General features: G+C 42.1%; 1 long non-coding RNA gene across 1 annotated transcript in view; it reads right to left on the bottom strand.

The window, feature by feature from the left end:
* Window positions 1–6,145: 6,145 nt before the first annotated feature.
* LOC125891924 (uncharacterized) overlaps window positions 6,146–17,939 on the bottom strand; it is a 55,334-nt gene continuing 43,540 nt past the window's right edge. Inside the window, exon 3 of the long non-coding RNA XR_007449668.1 lies at window positions 6,146–6,272. This is a non-coding gene — a long non-coding RNA (uncharacterized LOC125891924). The remainder of the gene's footprint in view (window positions 6,273–17,939) is intronic.

The following is a 17,939-nucleotide window of genomic DNA, read 5'->3' as shown; positions in this document are numbered from 1 at the left end:
CCCTCCCAGCTCTGACGTCATGACGCACGACGTAACGCTAAAGCGGAAGGAAACAAAGATTGTGTTGTGATAAGACGTCTCACTCGATTGTTTAGAAACTGACACCTACACCTCTGACTCAGTACTTAGACCTGAAAAAATCCTTTCATCATGTAATCACCACACACATAAACAGAATAGAATAGAATAGACCCAAACTTTGATTTGATATACATTTTTAATAAGAATAATAATAATACATTATACTGATATAGCGTTTTTTTTTTATGACACTCAAAGACGCTTTACAAATTCAGGGATACAAAAATAAAAAATGAGGAGAAGAAACTTTCAGTGATTGTAAGCAGTGTTGAACAGATGAGTCTTTTTGAATATGGAGAGAAAGGGGGAGTCTCGGATGGGTTTTGGGAGTGAGTTCCAGAGGGTGGGAGCAGCGATGGCCCAGGCCCTGTGGGACAGGAGGTTGGCATCGGCAGAGTGGAGGGTGCGGGTGGGTGTGATGATGGAGGAGCTCAGACAGGTAGGGTGGGGACTGGTTATTGAGAGCTCTGTATGTTATGAGGAGGATTTTGAAGTGGATTTGCTGGGGGATGGGGAGCCAGTGGAGTTTATGGAGAATAGGGGTGATGTGGTCACCGGTGCGAGAGTGGGTGACTATCCGAGCAGCAGAGTTCTGGATCTACTGTAGCTTATTGAGGGTTTTTGAAGATGAGCCATAGAGTAGAATGTTGCAGTAGTCCAGATGGGAGGTGATGAAGGCGTGGATGAGGCGTGGATGAGGGTTTCTGCAGCTGAGGAGGAGAGGGATGGACAGAGGCGGGTGATGTTCTTGAGGTTAAAGAAGGCTGTTTTGGTTAGGTGTTTAATGTGGTGGTCGAAGGAGAGGGATTGATTGAGAATGACGCCAAGATTTCGGATTTGAGGGGAGGTGGATACTGTGGAGCCATCAATGTTGAGGGTGAAGTTATGGGTGGATTTGGTGAGTGTTTTTGGTCCAATAATAATAATTTCAGATTTGTCGCAGTTTAATTGGAGGAACCTGGTTTGAAGCCAGGATTTTATTTCATTTATGCAGTTTGTCAGGGTTGGGTGGGTGGCAGTGGAGATTGTCTTGGTGGAGAAGAGGAGCTGGATATCATCGGCGAAGCAGTGGAACTGGAGACCATGACGGCGGATAATGTGACCGGGTGGAACAGGTACAGGATGAAGAGGAGGGGACCAAGGACTGAACCTTGGGGGACACCTTGGGAGAGGGGAGCAGTGGGGGATTTGCAGTTATTGATGGGGATGAACTGAAGTCTGTCAGAGAGATATGGATGGAGAAGGATGGAGTGATTCATGGTGTCAAAAGTGGTGCTGAGGTTGAGGAGGATGAGGATGTTGAGGTTTCTGGCATCAGAGGAGAAAAGAAGGTTGTTGGTGATTTTTTATTTCTCATAGCTATTTGGCATGAATAGGACCAAGGCCCTATTTTGAAAAACTCTTGAGTATGTTAAGCCTGAGATGAGGGAAACTCTGAATTTTCAGGTTCACAAAGCCAGTCCAGCTTAAACCTGAGTCAGTTACTATGGCAACATACTCCATGAAACTAACCTGCTGGCTGGCAGGTTTTCTTCATCCAAGCCTGAGACTGAGAACGTAGCAGGATCCTTTTATGAATAAAGTCACGGATGTTGAGGCACAATTTATTCAGAGGCTGTTACGTAAGGAGATGGTCATTAGACCCCGTTTGGATGTCTTATTGTTCCCGGGGGAGTGTCTATATGAAAGATTCTGTTTCACCTCACACTCTATTATTCATCTTAACAATCCTCTCCACCCAGACATATCAAATATTACACATTGTGGAAAAAATTTAATGCACCGCCCATCAATTCTTTGGCAGCGGCAGCCTGAACACATCAGCGAGGCAACTGTTTGTCCGGGCGTAAGAAAAGTGAACATTTTTGTGGTTGTCCTTGGGCATAAATCAGAAAGAATCATCGAAGAGGAATTCCACAGAATTGCAGGGTTGTCATTGTTATTAAAAAAATAATCTATGTGGATACATGATGCAAAGATGCAACATAAATATAAAAATGAATCAATGTTTCATCAGCATGTCCACAAAAAGAACAAGAGCTGCAAAAAATGTCTGAAATGAGATGAACAGAATGAAAACTTTATCTTATTAGATAAAACAGAGGTTTTACTTTGTGGTCATAATTTACAGTTAAAAAAAAGTAATAAATCGCAATATGTCACAATACTCAGTGTATCACAACATATTTTAAATCACAACAATTTTGTATTGTGATTTAAGTATTGTGGTAATTTTGTATTGTGGATCCTCCGCTGCTTCCACCCCTGAAGACTGGCGGCTTGATCACATCCTTGGGCAAGATACTGAACCTCAAATTGTCCCTGATGTGTTAATGATTAAATTGAGTAAACAGGTGGCACCTTGTATGGTAGCCTCAGCTACCAGTGTGTGAATGTGTATATGAATAGGTGAATGTGACATGTAGTGTTGAAGTGCTTTAAGTGATAGGAATACTAGAAAGGTGCTATACCAGTGCAAATCCATTTAGTATTTATGGAACAGGTGCAGTGAGGAACTGAAAATAATTAGCATCATTTGCAACTTTTAAATAGAGATCATGCTATAAGCATCCATAAACTCCATCCATCCATCCATCTTCATCCACTTATCCGAAGCCCCGGGGGCAGCAGGCCAAGCAAAGCACCCCAGACGTCCTTCTCCCCAGCAACGCTTTCCAGCTCCTCCTGGGGGACCCCAAGGTGTTCCCAGGCCACATGAGATATGTAATCCCTCCAGCATGTTCTGGGTCTGCCCCGGGGGTCCCCTACCAGTGGGACGTGCCTGAAACTCCTCTAACAGGAGGCGCCCAGGAGGCATCCTGATTAGATGCCTGAACCACCTCAACTGACGCCTTTCAATGCAAAGGAGCAGCGGCTCTACTTCGAGCTCCCTCTGGATGTCCGAGCTCCTTATCCTATCTCTAAGGCTGAGCCCAGACACTCCATGGAGGAAACTCATTTCGGCCGCTTGTATCTGCAATATCATTCTTTCGGTCACCACCCGAAGCTCATGACCAGAGTTAAGGGTTGGGATGTAGATGGACCAGTAAATCCAAAGCATAAACTCAACGTCTGATATTTCGGCATCAGTGTGGTGTGGACGCTATTTTCTGTCTGTAGTGACTATTTGAAACCTCAGAGATTTAGTACTAAAAGAAGGGCAGGTGCAGTATGTTCTGTTCTGTTCTGATTTTTTTGGCCTTGTGCTCTCTTGTCATTTGTGTCGATTTGTTGGGATAAAAAAAAAAAAAAAAAATCAGCTTTCCATACATTTTATTGATTTCATTTGCCTTGGCTGAATCTGCAAACAATGTGAAAAGTACAATGAATAAAACCTGACAGAGAGAAAAATGTGTGTGCCTTTTTATGGTCGAGCATAAAGCCATTTAGACTGTAAGCCAACAACACCCTGCAGCATGGTGGTTACTTTGTCAAAATCAGAGTTACCCAAGACATGGTCATAAATGATTAAAAACTATTTTCTCAGCTGAAATAAACAAACCTTTACACACTGTACTGCTTGGATAAATTCAACAAGCTTCCTCGACTCCTAGAAAACGAGATAGTCTCAAGGGTTTCACAACAAGAGGTAAAAGTGAAAGCACTCTCTGCAGCTATGTTTGTTTGACATGTTTGTTCATCTCTACTGAAGAACTGATGATTGCATAACCATATTGGCTGCTGTCTACCAAGCAAGAAATAGCAATGCAAACATTTGTCAATATGTCATTGTTTTATCCAAAACCAAACCACAAAATCCTGTTGTATTCTTATTATTTTCACAAGTTACTCAATTTAAAGCTCCATTACCAAAGTCTATTATGAAACCAGTGTATCCCCTGGTAATATATACACGTATCAGCTTAAACATTAAAACTATTGACAGATAAAGTGAACAATATTGATCATCTCGTTACAATGCAATGTTCTGCTGGGAAACCTTTGGTCCACCTCCCACCAAAACACCAAAACAGGACAAGTACACCCCTCATGGCAACATAACTCTCCTAAGACAGTGGCCCCCCAAGAACCACAATGCGCCGTGGTCCAAGGAACGTGACCTCAAGGTATCAACCTGGCTTCCAAATTCCCCAGATCCCAATGTGATCAAGCATCTGTGGGACTTGTCACTACCCCAGAGGTCCTGTGTCTGTGCCGTCAGAGCCAAGCCCGATGAACGGTGAGGCCTCTGACCTGTCAAGGCATGGGCACAAGACCCCTGCGGGTGTCCTGTGGAGTCTGGTATCAGGGCGTTGGTGGTGGATCTTTTGAGCCCTGTGGGTTGTAAGGTGAAGTAAGCAAGTCCCGTGGAAGCCAGAGCCCAGGTTGACACCTTGAGCTCTTTGTCAAATTCCTTGGGCCTTTCCCGATCAGTTTTTGCAGTGTGGCGTGGTGCACTGTACTGCTGTGGGGTTGCTGTCAGTGAGGGGTGTCGTTGTCATGAGGAGGTGTCCTTCATGTCCTTCTGGTATCCACATGAATGCCAGGATCCAATGTTTCCAAGCATAGTAACGAGATGATCAATGTTATTCTTTTCACCCGTCAGTGGTTTTAATGTTTTGGCTGATTGGTGTAACTGCATATCATACAATTTCAATTAAAAGCCTAGTCTCAATTAAAGGGCCAGTCCCTTTTACTAGTCTGGTGTGGCTACATATTTCAACAAATAAACGCCTGTCTCAAATAGACGCCTGGTCTGGTTTCCAAGGAGTTTATTTTTTTAATAGACTTTCTTCGGATGTATAAAACCAGGTTGTTGGCTATCACAAATTATGTGTCCATTCCTCGATTACCCTGTAAGTTATTCATATTCCTTTAGTCCATAAGGGTCCTCAGATCAAAAGAATCAAAAGGATTTTTCATAAAAATTATCCCAAGTTGTGAGTATTAAATTAACAGAATAAAGTGGTGTTGTATTGGTATGCCGGGTGTTGTAATCCTCGAGTGCCTTAACTCACTCTCTCTCTGATGCTATCTGTCAGAGCTAGATCAAATGAAGGATTCGTAAGTAATAGGTCCATTGATTTCACATTTTAATTTTTTTCATTTATCATTGTTGTAGGCTTAAAGAAATCTTACACTCTCCAATTATAAAAAATTGTAGCCTATGCACCTAATTAAAAAAAAAAAACAAAACAAAAAAAAAGTTAACATTTAGCCAACTATGTCTACGTCCTGCCCCCTTTTTTTCTAGATTTTGTTGAATTTAAGCATGGTGGCAAGTCCTAAGTTTCCATTGCTAGGCTAGCTAAGGAGTCCACACCAAAAAAGATAAAAGTCTTGGAGGAAAAAAGAGTATTTAATAATGGATGGACAGATTTGTTTGCTTTTGCTGCCAACTCATAATCAGAAATAGCCCACTGCAGAGTCACCACCTTGTGGTAAACCATGTTAATGAACGCTTATTTATACCTATCAGTAATGCTGATAAGCTAATTTAGATGCAATAGTCTGACTGTGTTTGGGCTTCTGCAGTGATGTGGGCAGTGTGCTGGACCGTCGTTGTGAAGGGAGAGATGAGCCAGAAGGCAAAGCTTTCAATTTACTGGTCCATCTACGTCCCAACCCTCACCTATGGTCATGAGCTCTGGGTAGTGACTGAAAGAATGAAATCGTGAGGTGTCTGGGCTCAGCCTTAGAGACAGGGTGAGGAGCTCGGACATCCAGAGGGAGCTCGGAGTAGAGCTGCTGCTCCTTTGTGTCAAAAGGGGTCAGTTGAGGTGGTTTGGGCGTCTGATCAGGATGCCTCCTGGGCGCCTCCCGTTAGAGGTGTTATGGGCACGTCCCACTGGTAGGAGGCCCGGGGGCAGACCCAGAACATGCTGGAGGGATTACATATCTCATGTGGCCTGGGAACACCTTGAGGTCCCCCAGGAGGAGCTGGAAAGTGTTGCTGGGGAGAGGGATGTCTGGGGTGCTTTGCTCGGCCTGCTGCCCCCGCGACCCAGCTTCGGATAAGTGGATGAAAATGGCTCTTTTGATAGTAAAGGTTGCCAACCCCTGATCTAGTGAAACAGGAGCGGTAAAGGGGCCTTGATAAAAACTGGGAAATTGCAACGTTGGGGAACTAATGAGTCCTGTTCTTCCCTCCTGTTTCAATCCCTACCATTACGTCCTTGTTCAAGACTCCTCCTCACTCATAACTGCCCCATAAGTGGTCCTCAGTGATAAGTTTGAGAGGGAGGGATCACCTGAAAGACAGAGAGGATACTGTAAGAAACAACACAAAGGATGTTCACCTTAACTATCATCAGTGAAAGACCACTTTAACCACTCTTACACCTCTTCTTCAGTTCCTCTCATACAGTGGTCACTAAGGGACATTATTCTGGGATCCATGATAGTGTGTGAGAGCAGAGTGAGGGTTGTAACCTGACAGACAAAATGTCACCAGCGGTTCCACATCTAACACGACTTCAGCCTCACTGTTCTCTCACCAGCTGGGAGGATCGTACAACGTACTGGCAAAGGCATCTCATTTCTGGATAATAAGTTCAAGGTTGGCCTTCTTATGGCTTTGGTCGCTATGGCAACATAAAATGTATCTCTGATGCTTGGAAGCGTTTTCGTCTGCGCCTTTTTGATTCCAGGCTCAATAGATTTAACACACAAACAGCTGATTCTGTGTTTAGTTCAATGAAACCTGTGCTCACAATAAATAAAAGTCCAGAGTTTGTAAAACATGCACTTCCTGTAAAGAATTTCTTTGAGTCTCAACGGAGACTATGAGATAATTAATGCGTTTAAATATTTATCACATCCATCTATCTGTCTAAATAATAGTAAATGAGTACAATATTGTATGATGCATTTCCTGCTGTACTTGTGCTTTACTTTCTCTCCACTAGATGGCAGCAAGGACACAGACATGCAGGTCTGAGCTTCATGTTGTTCAGCTTTACAGTTTTGTCTCATGAAAACCTCTCTGAATGCTCTGCACTTGAACTACCTGTGAATGACAGCAGGTGATGATATAACCAGTCTGTCCAGTTCATGAATTCTGTGTGGCAGCTGAACTGGACAGACGGAGAGAGTGGAGGGAAGGAGGAGGATGAGAGGATACACAAGGGTCTGAGAAGGGAGAGTATTGTCTGTAGTTCTGTACGTGAGTTTGGGTCTTTGACTGTTTAATGCATCTGTATTAAAATTATTCAGTTTTCTGCGAGCCCTTAATTTTTGAGATACTGACTGTTAATATTATGATTTATGATGATGTTTGCCTGTTCTGTCACCATAAAGAGTAACTGAGATAATGATTTTGCTTGAGGATTAAACAATTTTTGTTATCATACTGCTGTAATAATCCAAATTATAACAACCTGTCCTGCACATCCTATATGTCATTTAAACCCACTTCACAGTATAGGCTACCATAAGTTTACTGTATAATTATTTGCATCTGATGCTATCAATCTATATAAACACAAACATGTTTATGTCATCAGTGGATTTTAAAATATGATAAAAAAAATTATAAAAATGCTTTCAAATTATATGAAAGGTGAGTTTTTGAGTCACTGAATATTACGTCATTCAAATCAACAAGGAGAAGTAAACAGGGAGAAATCAATAGATGGAGATCTGTATGTGAAAATGAGACAAATAAAGTAAGGTAATAAGCAAAGGAAGAACAATGAAAGTAGCTCTGAGTGTGTGTCTCATATTATTGTGTATGCCCTCTACAGTATATGTATATACTCACCAGCCACTTTATTGGGCACTCCTGTTCAACTGCTTGTTAATGCAAATAACCAATCACGTGGCAGCAACTCAATGCATTTAGGCATGTAGACATGTTCAAGACAACCTGCTGAAGTTCAAACTGAGCATCAGAATGAGGCAAAAGGTGATTTAAGTGACTTTGAACGTGGCATAGTTGTTGGTGCCAGACGGGCTGGTCTGAGTATTTCAGAAACTGCTGATCTACTGGGATTTTCACACACAGCCATCTCAGAGGATGGTCCCAAAAAGAGAAAATATCCAGTGAGTGGCAGTTCTCTGGGTGAAAATGCCTAGTTGATGCCAGAGGTCAGAGGAGAACGGCCAGACCAACCAAGGCAGACAACCATCTCTGAGTGAACAACACGTCCAACCTTGAAGCAGATGGGCTACAGCAGCAGAAGACCACACCAGGTGCCACTCCTGTGAGCTAACAACAGGAAACTGAGTCTACAGTTCTCACAGGCTCACCAAAACTGGACAATAGAAGATTGGAAAAATGTTGCCTGGTCTGATGAGTCTGGATTTCTGCTGCCACATTCAGATGGCAGGGTCAGAATTTGGTATAAACAACATGAAAGCAGGGGCGGCACGGTGGTGTGGTGGTTAGCACTCTCGCCTCACAGCAAGAGGGTTGCTGGTTCGATCCCGGGCGTGGGAGCCCTTCTGTGCAGAGTTTGCATGTTCTCCCCGTGTCAGCGTGGGTTCTCTCCGGGTACTCCGGCTTCCTCCCACAGTCCAAAGACATGCAGATTGGGTTAGGCAGACTAGGTTAATTGGTGACTCTAAATTGCCCATAGGTGTGACTGTGAGTGTGAATGGTTGTTTGTCTCTTTGTGTCAGCCCTGCGATAGTCTGGCGACCTGTCCAGGGTGTACCCTGCCTCGCCCGATGTCAGCTGGGATAGGCTCCAGCCCCCCCATGACCCTCAGGAGGATGAAGCGGTTAGAAGATGAATGAACGAATGAACATGAAAGCATGAATCCATCCTGCCTTGTATCAACGGTTCAGGCTGCTGGTGGTGGTGTAATGGTGTGGGGGATATTTTCTTGGCACACTTTGGGCCCCTTAGTACCAACTGAGCATGGTTTAAACACCACAGCCTACCTGAGTATTGTTGCTGACCATGTCCATCCCTTTATCACCACAGTGAACCCATCGTCTGATGGCTTCTTCCAGCAGGATAACGCACCATGTCACAAAGCTCAGATCATCTCAAACTGGTTTCTTGAACATGACAGTGAGTTCACTGTACTCCAATGGCCTCCACAGTCACCAGATCTCAATCCAGTAGAGCACCTTTGGGATGTGGTGGAACGGGAGATTCACATCATGGATGTGCAGCCGACAAATCTGCAGCAACTGCGTGATGCTATCAAGTCAACATGGACCAAAATCTCTGAGGAAAGTTTCCAGCACCTTGTTGAGTCTATGCCACCAAGAATGAAAGCAGTTCTGAAGGCAAAAGAGGTCCAAAACGGCACTAGCAAGGTGTACCTAATAAAGTGGCTGGTGGGTGTATATGTGTATAGAAGTAATAAGTAATAATGGCCATGTCGAAAAACACTTACTCACTTGTTTTAAACTCTTATTTGCAAACTGAACAACATTTACAAACGTCTTCATATATATAAAAATACATAATATCAATGCAGTCATAACTCCAGTCTTTGGTGTTGGGAACATATTGCATAATCCGATGTATCAGTACCAATGAACTGTGCTTCTGCCTCGGATCAGACTGTGCCTGAGGCAATAATTCACTCATCTAAAAATGTCACACACTCATGCTTCATTTCCTTCATAAGGATCTGTGAAGTTATTCAACAGGTTATTGCAGAACACATACAGCACGTCTTGTTTCCCCTACATGTTGCCTGTGTTTGCAGTATCATCTGACTATAGAGAATACCTTAAATTATGAAAATACATTTTACCCATGATAGTGGCATGGCTCTAGGGATGGTCGGTCCACCACTGAAAACTGAAAAATCTGTACTACCACTATTGAATGGATTGTCCTTAAAGTTTGTGCAGATATTCATGGTCCCCAGAGGATATATCCAAATGACTCTGACGATCTCCTGACTTTTCCTTTAGCGCCACCACAAGATTGAAATTTTTGCAATTACTGAAATATTTCATCAAACACTGGATGGATTGGTTGTGAAATATGGTACAAAAAGCCATGGTCCCTAGAGGATAAATGGTGTTGACTTTGATCCGTCATCTGGTGCTGCTGTCCAGTGAGATCTTCATTCAGGCACTTGACACAAACTAACATACCACTAAGCCTTGGCTGTACTTTGGGTTTAGTGCAAATTAGCAAATTGTAGCATGCAAAATTAAGATGGTGAAACATGATGAACACTGTCTGCTAAGCATTAGCACATTGACCTTTTTACTGTTAGTAAACAGTTAGCAAATTGTAGCATGCAAAATTAAGATGGTGAAACATGATGAACACTGTCTGCTAAGCATTAGCACATTGACCTTTTTACTGTTAGTAAACAGTATGACTTTTTGGTGTGCGGGGCTTAGCTGGAGGCAAAACAATTCTCCATGGACATTAGTTCTGTTGACTTGTTTTTGACAGTGGAGGAAGATGATACGAGTGGTGCATTCAGAAATACTCACTCGAAGTGCCAGAGCAGACTCTGGCACAAATTGGGCTGTTTGTAAATTCAGAGCGCTGTCAGAGTGTACCGTTTGGTTATCCAGAGCACCACAGTCTCGAAGTGGCAGAGCACACTCTTGGCGCTCTGTCTGGGGAGACAGAGCAGCAGAGCATTAAGTGGAGTGAATGTATGTTTAACTGTTCATTAATTCATATAGAAATGTAATGCTCCGTTTCTTCGACCAACAGGGTTCTCATTTTAGCTTAGAGCATCAGACTGAATTTATGAAAGCACCATGTCCGGTCACTCACTCTCCGGGACCACGAATGTTACTCTAATAAATAGTAAACACTGACCAATGGGATCAGACTGGGTGACTCGTATGCTCTCATTCAGTGGATGGATGATGTCATAGGAAGCTTTGTGGTTGATTACTATACCAACATTAGAAAGGAGGACGATACTTGAATGGTTTCCTCCAGTTTGTTTTGCTATTGAAGCTAATGGTAGCTAATGCACTAAAGGTTAGCGTTATGGAGAAATCCAATATTTCTTTTCATACCTCCCCAGTTCCTGATGAGGTGGACATGTTAACCCTTAATACACATAACGCTATTCATCCCTACAACAGTAAATACTTTTCCCCTAACCTGATATGAAGTGTGTGCTGCACATGTGAGCATATTTCATGATCGCCTCCGTCCAGTCCTTTCGTCTTATCACATTTAACCATAGTTGGCTTTGTTTTTGTTGACGAGCAGTAATGGCTAGTGTGCGATAAAATTTAAGAGCCATGACTTCTTTTAGTCTGGCTCCCAATCCCAATTCTCTTCCCTTAACCTTACCCCTTGGTTTCAAGTGCACTCGCCAGATAGATTCCCCTCAACGACGAAGGGGTAGTGTTGAGGGGTAGGGAAATTTACCTACGAATTAGGACGCCACTTCATGCAAATTAGCGTAACAGACGTGTTCACCTACGTCACACGTATCGTCAACATAGGCTTCTTGCACGGAGAACTCGGTAGATATTCATGTCGGCTACATCGTGAAGTAGCGATTTTCAAGCATTCATATTCTAACTGAACGCTTACAGACAACGATGCATATGCAGAAACATAATACATTCCGACATATGTCCTATATACGTCCTAAACGATTAGGACAGTAAAGGAGACAGTTTTGGTTTATCTGCTTAAAGTGGAGGATAAATCAAGGTTTGTTTGTTCTTTTCATTATGCTGATAAGGTGGATAAGCCAAATCTGCATGTGACATCAGTTGGGTAAACACTTCAGACACGTTTAAACTGTTCATATCCCCTCCATCCTTCTTGTACCTCCTTTGAGTGTTGCCTTGACTGTCTCTGACCCCAGCTTCCTTTTCATGTTTGTTGTCCCCATGAAAATGAGTCGTCACACCACCGGAGGGAGCAAGTAAAAATACATTAATGTAATTTCTCATTAGTCCGTCAAAGATCGTAAGTGAACCCGCAAATTATTTTTGCCATGAAGTAACTTGCTTTAATTTCTGAATTAAAATGTTTAATCATAGTGATTAAGGAATGAAATTGGACCTATTAGGAGCATGAATCACCACAGCAACTGTGAGCTAGTGACAGTTCAGTGAAGAGACACATAGACCACACAGGTAGTCCTTGAAGTTTTCATGTGCTCTAAAAGCTCTTAATGACTGTGTCAGAGTTGTTGTTCACACAACAGGAAGTGCAGTGCTAAGCAGGAAAGCAAGTGCATGTGATAAACATCCCGTAGAACAGCAAAAAAATAGTCTTTCTCATAGCAATGTGCTCAAAGACTAAGCTGTCAACAAGTGTCGTAGATGGGCGTAATGATGTGCTGTTTTTCACATGATCTACTCAGACCTGTGCTCCCATTAGCCAAGGGACTCAACCAAAGCTCACACACACAACACACTTTAACTTAACATACACTACACACTCGGAAACACACGAACCACAGGCAGGCTGTTTTTCCAGCTGCCACAGTAGAGCAGAGAATAATGGGGAAGATTAGTGCGAGCGGCTGATGCCTGGCGGCCCTTACTCTGAGAGCGCAGCAGACGAGGATGCTGGCTCTCAGTGGCCCTCGCCAATTAGAGCATCCTCTCTGGCAGGGCCGGGCCTAATGAAGAGGCCGGAGCATGGGAGTGGAGGCGGGCAGCCAGGGATCGATCCCCAGCTTGGTGAGGGCACAGGTGGGGGGCCAACATGGGAAAGCCTGGGGACTGAGGGACCGCATCTCTTTCTTCTATCATACATAGGTCGCCCTCAGGGAGATATGGCTCCATCCTGGCCTGCATTCCCCCGTTTGACCTCTCAACATCATTATACTCACTCCTTTTCATGTGTTCTAAACTGTTCTCCCTCTTGATTTTCAAACTTCTATTGCTGATGTGCATCAATAGTGTAGACGCCTGGGTGGATGCTGGTGCGTGTTGCAGGTCTCTCGTGCCTCCAGCTTTGTTATGTCAAACTAAAGTTAAGGGAAATTGATTTTTTTTAAGCCAGACATTTCTGTAGAATAATCCCTGCAAAGCTGTATTTGTTAATCCAGAGTAGTTGTTATACAGCTTCTCCTTCCACTGAGAGTTAATGAGCTCTACTCTATGAATGACAGGCTGTCAATAACCTGTTGTTTTCATTTTAAGTACATACTGTAGGTACATCAGAAACTGTAGTATCCTCGGGAGCGGCTTTAACGATAAACCTGGTGTTATTCTATCTATTCATTAGCCAAACAAGCAGCGTGGCTCTAGAGATGGCAAAGTCTGTCAATCTAGATTGAAACATTAACAATTATTTGATGGATTGCCATAAAATCCAGCTCAGACAGATACTTTTCTGTTTTTACAGTGTAATTATGAACCAGAACATGGGGGGTTTTTCATTTATAAATAAATAAAAACAATAAGAAAGAGCTGAATAAACACATTTAAACAAAAGAAGGGCATGTCACACATTTTCCACATCTTCCAAATGTCCTCAAATTTAATTTCCTGGAGCCTCACTGAGAAGATGATTCTGTTCATTATATAGATCTCCATAGATGGGGTGTCTGGCTCAAACTATTTCCTTGTGATTGCTTTTCTAGCAGCTACCCTCAGTATTCCATCTAAGTATTGTAAGTATAAGGAGTTCATCTCATTAAATGTGATTCTTTATAAATCTCAAGCCAAAAAGCATTTACTTTTGGACAGGCCCACAACAAGTGGTAGGCTGGCTTCCTGGGAGCCACAATATCTCGAGCAGCTGGAGCTGGAGCCTGAGTGGTGAGACTTCTCAGCAGGTGTTCCTGCTCTTCCAGCCAAATGCTCTCCATAAAGTTGAGCTTTATATCTTTTATTTAAATTCACAATATTTCAGAATCAGAATCAGAAATACTTTTTTGATCCCCGAGGGAACATTATGATTCGTTACAGTCTCTCAGATGTAAAGAATAGAGAATTATAAGAAGTAAGAATGGAAGTATGACATAGAAGTATGTAAAAATAAAGCCATAAAATACAATAAAATAAAACTTAAAAATGTGCATTACGCTACAATGTTAACACAGGGTAAGGTAAGGTAAGGTAAGGTAAGGTAAGGTAAAACTTTGATGTCCCTGAGGGGCAATTTGGGATACAGACAGTAGTCATGAGTAAAACAAAGACAGTACAACACATAACACACAGAATCCAGTATCACACACTGTCAGGGGTAAATCATGGACATTAGTGGTCACTGCTGGTTAAGATAAGCGATAGCAGACGGGACAAAGGACGATCTGTAACGCTTCGTGCTGCATTTAGGGAGGCAAAACCTCCGTCCTGATGGAAGCATCTGAAACTCAACATGAGGGGATGTTAAGAGTCTGAGACAGTAGACGCAGCTTTAGAGGTGATGCTCTCTTCATACAGATGCTGTAGGTTATTAAAAGTAACATCAGTCATCTTACAGCACAACTTCACCACTTTTTCCAAGGCTCAGGTTACCAAACCAACAGACAATGTTAAAAGAACTAGTACTAAAGATATTACGATTGAAATATATATCTTCACTGTGCTGAGTCTGTAAGTGTGTAAGATATACAAATATGTCCGCTGTGCTACATACACTGTATAAACTAGTGTTACATTCAGAAATATAAAGTATGTACTGTGCTATAATGGACTTGGTTGAGCGTGCAACATAGAACCCGGGAAACATAAAACCTTTTTTGTGTAAGTGGGGAACATAGAACCTTTTTTGCAGGGTTAAGTGGGAAACATAGAACCCTGGAAACACAGATACGCTCCCAAGGAAATACAGTGAGTTCTGGACAGAGCAATGAGTGACAATAACCCTGCCCACATTTAAGAGAACTGTTTGTGGTGGAAATGCTAGGGTCTAGGTACCATGTCTGAAGGGTTACTTTTGGTCCCAAAGGTACCATACCGAAAGTGTTTGGTGGAAACAGGGTTAGGGTTAGGGTTATACTGTAGGTATATCAGAGACTGTACTATCTTTGAGAGCAGATTAAACGATAAAGCTGGTATTATTCTACCCTAACCCCACTACAATAAACTTCCATCTGTCACCAGTGATGAGGAAATACAGTGAGTTCTGGATGGAGCAGTGAGTGACAACAACCCTGCCCACATTTAAGAGAACTGTTTGCGGTGGAAATGCTAGGGTCTAGGTACCATGTCTGAAGGGTTACTTTTGGTTGCAAAGGTACCATACCGAGAGTGTTTGGTGGAAACAGGGCTATTGACTCAGAGCGGCTGACACTCTGAGGGAGGAGTTGTACAGGTTGATGGCCACAGGCAGGAATGACTTCCTGTGGCGCTCTGTGGCGCATCTTGGGGGATGAGTCCATCACTGAATGTGCTTCTATGTTTGGCCAGCATATTTGTCCAGACCTTCTCTACAATGCAACTGTTTGTCGATTTTGTTTTGTGTAGGTGGTTCTTGCCGTCTTACCCACATGAAGTCTCCTATGTAGTCTTAAGCCCCGAATCTGTCCTATAGGCAGTAATATAAACTTTTGAGAAGTTATTTTCAAACACCTCTTGACTCTCTAACATAGAACTGTTTATATGATGACAGACCTTAAAAAATCCATATCAGAGGGTTAGTTTTAAAGACTTTCGGGGGAGTGTTAACGAGTTGACGTTAGCATTTAGCTCAAAGCACCACCTGCCTAAGTACAGCCTTAGTCTGTCGAGGTTTTAACAACACTTCCCCCGAAGAAATCAAGATTAGCAATAGTCTTAAAAACAAGTTTTGCATCACTGGCATGTGGCTGTATTGCTCACGGCCCCATGCCACTCTAGTGTCATCCACAAACACATTTAAGAGCAATACTGTTGCTTTGGGTGTCATATTCCTTCATTAAAGCGAACATTGTCACTGTGGTTTTTTTCCTAACAACTCTGAGTTTTCACTCTGATAAACTCAAGTGAACAGTGGTCATTTTCATAGTTATATGTCACCCAAATGCTGCAGTGTTATTTTATATGTTTTTTAACTGTTGTAGATGACTAGGAAGTTTTAAAAGTACTTGTTAAAAGTTGAAATACCACCAGCCTTATCCTTCAAATGCACCCAATGTTAAATCTGATCTGACACTGTAACCGCCTGGAAACCAGGGACCTTTAAAAACTGAACAAATCACAACATTACTGTGCACAATTGTCATATATATATATATATATATATATATATATAAACCCACGCATTTAATCTATATTCTGATCATGTCCACTGCCGCTCACTCTTTGATAAGGTCAGGACCCTCTGCCTCCTCCACAGTGTATCTGCATCTCTACGGTGATCAGCATGCTAATAGAGCTAATTGCCATTTCTAGTTTTGGATTAGCATTCAGAGGGCAGGGCTAGGCAGCAGGACAGACAGCTGCTTAGGATAATGCTAACACTAGAGAAGATGTTCCAAACGTTTCTGTGAATTAACATCAGGACTGCAAAGAGGACTACAGCAATTCAAAATGACCCATTTCACCAGCTATTCAATGCCGGGGCCTGATTTCTGCCAAAATTACCTCCAGAAACACCTGTCACAACGGCAGTTATAGACTGACTTTTAATCACTTTTTAACAGCTACTAGTTTTACCAGGTTCACAGTGGCTCCAGCACACTGAACACTGTTTAAAACTGCTTCATTTCTCTAAAGTCTGAATCAAAATATTGTTCAATTGGTCGCAACATCATGACATTTTTATTTACCATGCTAGCAGCTAGGGATGGGCATTTTAAGTGATTTCCATATTCAAGTACTCACATTACTGTTAAGTACTTGCAAAAATATCTATATACATAATGTAAGAATAGGATCAGAAATGACTAGTGCAGGGGTGTCAGACATATGGCCTGCAGGCCAGAACCAGCCCACCAAGGGCCCAGTCTGTCCCACTGGATGACTTGGCACACCTAAAGGCTAGTTCAGACCAAATATTCGTGACAAGACGAGTTGAAACAGGCAACTGCTTCTTCATTCTGTAACATTGTAAAAACCTGCCGCACACCAGGTCACACAGGTCCTGTATCAGACTTGTATCTTAAAACAATATTGGTGGAACCCTATTTTTTAAGACACTGCCAAAACTTTAGATTTGTAAATGTTTGTAAGGCAGCGGATAACTGACCCTGCTTCCTCATTCACCTTCACTTTAGCTTGGTGTGGTGACTCCAGCATTACTAAACAGGAGTGGGAATGTATGGAAAAATGCACATGGAAAACAGACATTTTTCTTGAAACTTCTCAAGCTATTCATCATCTGTATTGTAAATGGATAAACCTTTTTTAATTTACTTTCGCTTCTTTACACTCAAAAGGAAAAAAAATGGAGGTGTTACATATAGATTATTTTGCAGTGGTTGAGGTGGATAGATGGTTTGAACTATACCTTATTTTGTTTAGTTTATCCCCTAAATCCTCATCTCACCAAGAAATACATAATCCTTCTAAAATAACTACTTTTTATTTTACTTTATTTTAATTTTTACCTTTTTATTGTCATTTTTTCTCAGCCTGTATAGGTGTCTGTGCTGGTATGTGATTTAAATATGTTGTTTCCTTTTTGTATTCGTCGAGAAAATCTCTAATATAAAAGTCCAACTTTAAAAAAAAATAGGGTCAGAAATGAACAGCCAAGCAAAAATGCGGGTAGAAGTAAGGGTTAGCCACCTTCCTGTGCTCTTTTGACTGTAGAGATTAGCTATGTTACGCAAGTTGAACATTTCATAGCTTGAATTGCACAACGATTTCCTTTATTCCGTTGAATATGTCCAAACATCATTTCTATGCCTGGTCGCATTCTGTAACATCAGATCGAGTGATGTCTCACTGAAAACATTGAGTGTTATCTGCATTTGTGCAGGTCTGTCATTTTGGCTTCATGGATCTGTGCAGATATTCATAAATAGCAGTTACATCACTGCGTCCTGTCCAAAAAACTTTTAATACAGAACAAAGTCAATTTGTGTTTATATTTATTAAGTATAGTATGTTTCCTTTACAAAGAACAA

The sequence above is a fragment of the Epinephelus fuscoguttatus genome, linkage group LG7 (assembly GCF_011397635.1).
Source record: "Epinephelus fuscoguttatus linkage group LG7, E.fuscoguttatus.final_Chr_v1".
Classification (NCBI taxonomy): domain Eukaryota; kingdom Metazoa; phylum Chordata; class Actinopteri; order Perciformes; family Serranidae; genus Epinephelus; species Epinephelus fuscoguttatus.
This window is presented reverse-complemented; position numbering and strand designations above follow the sequence as displayed.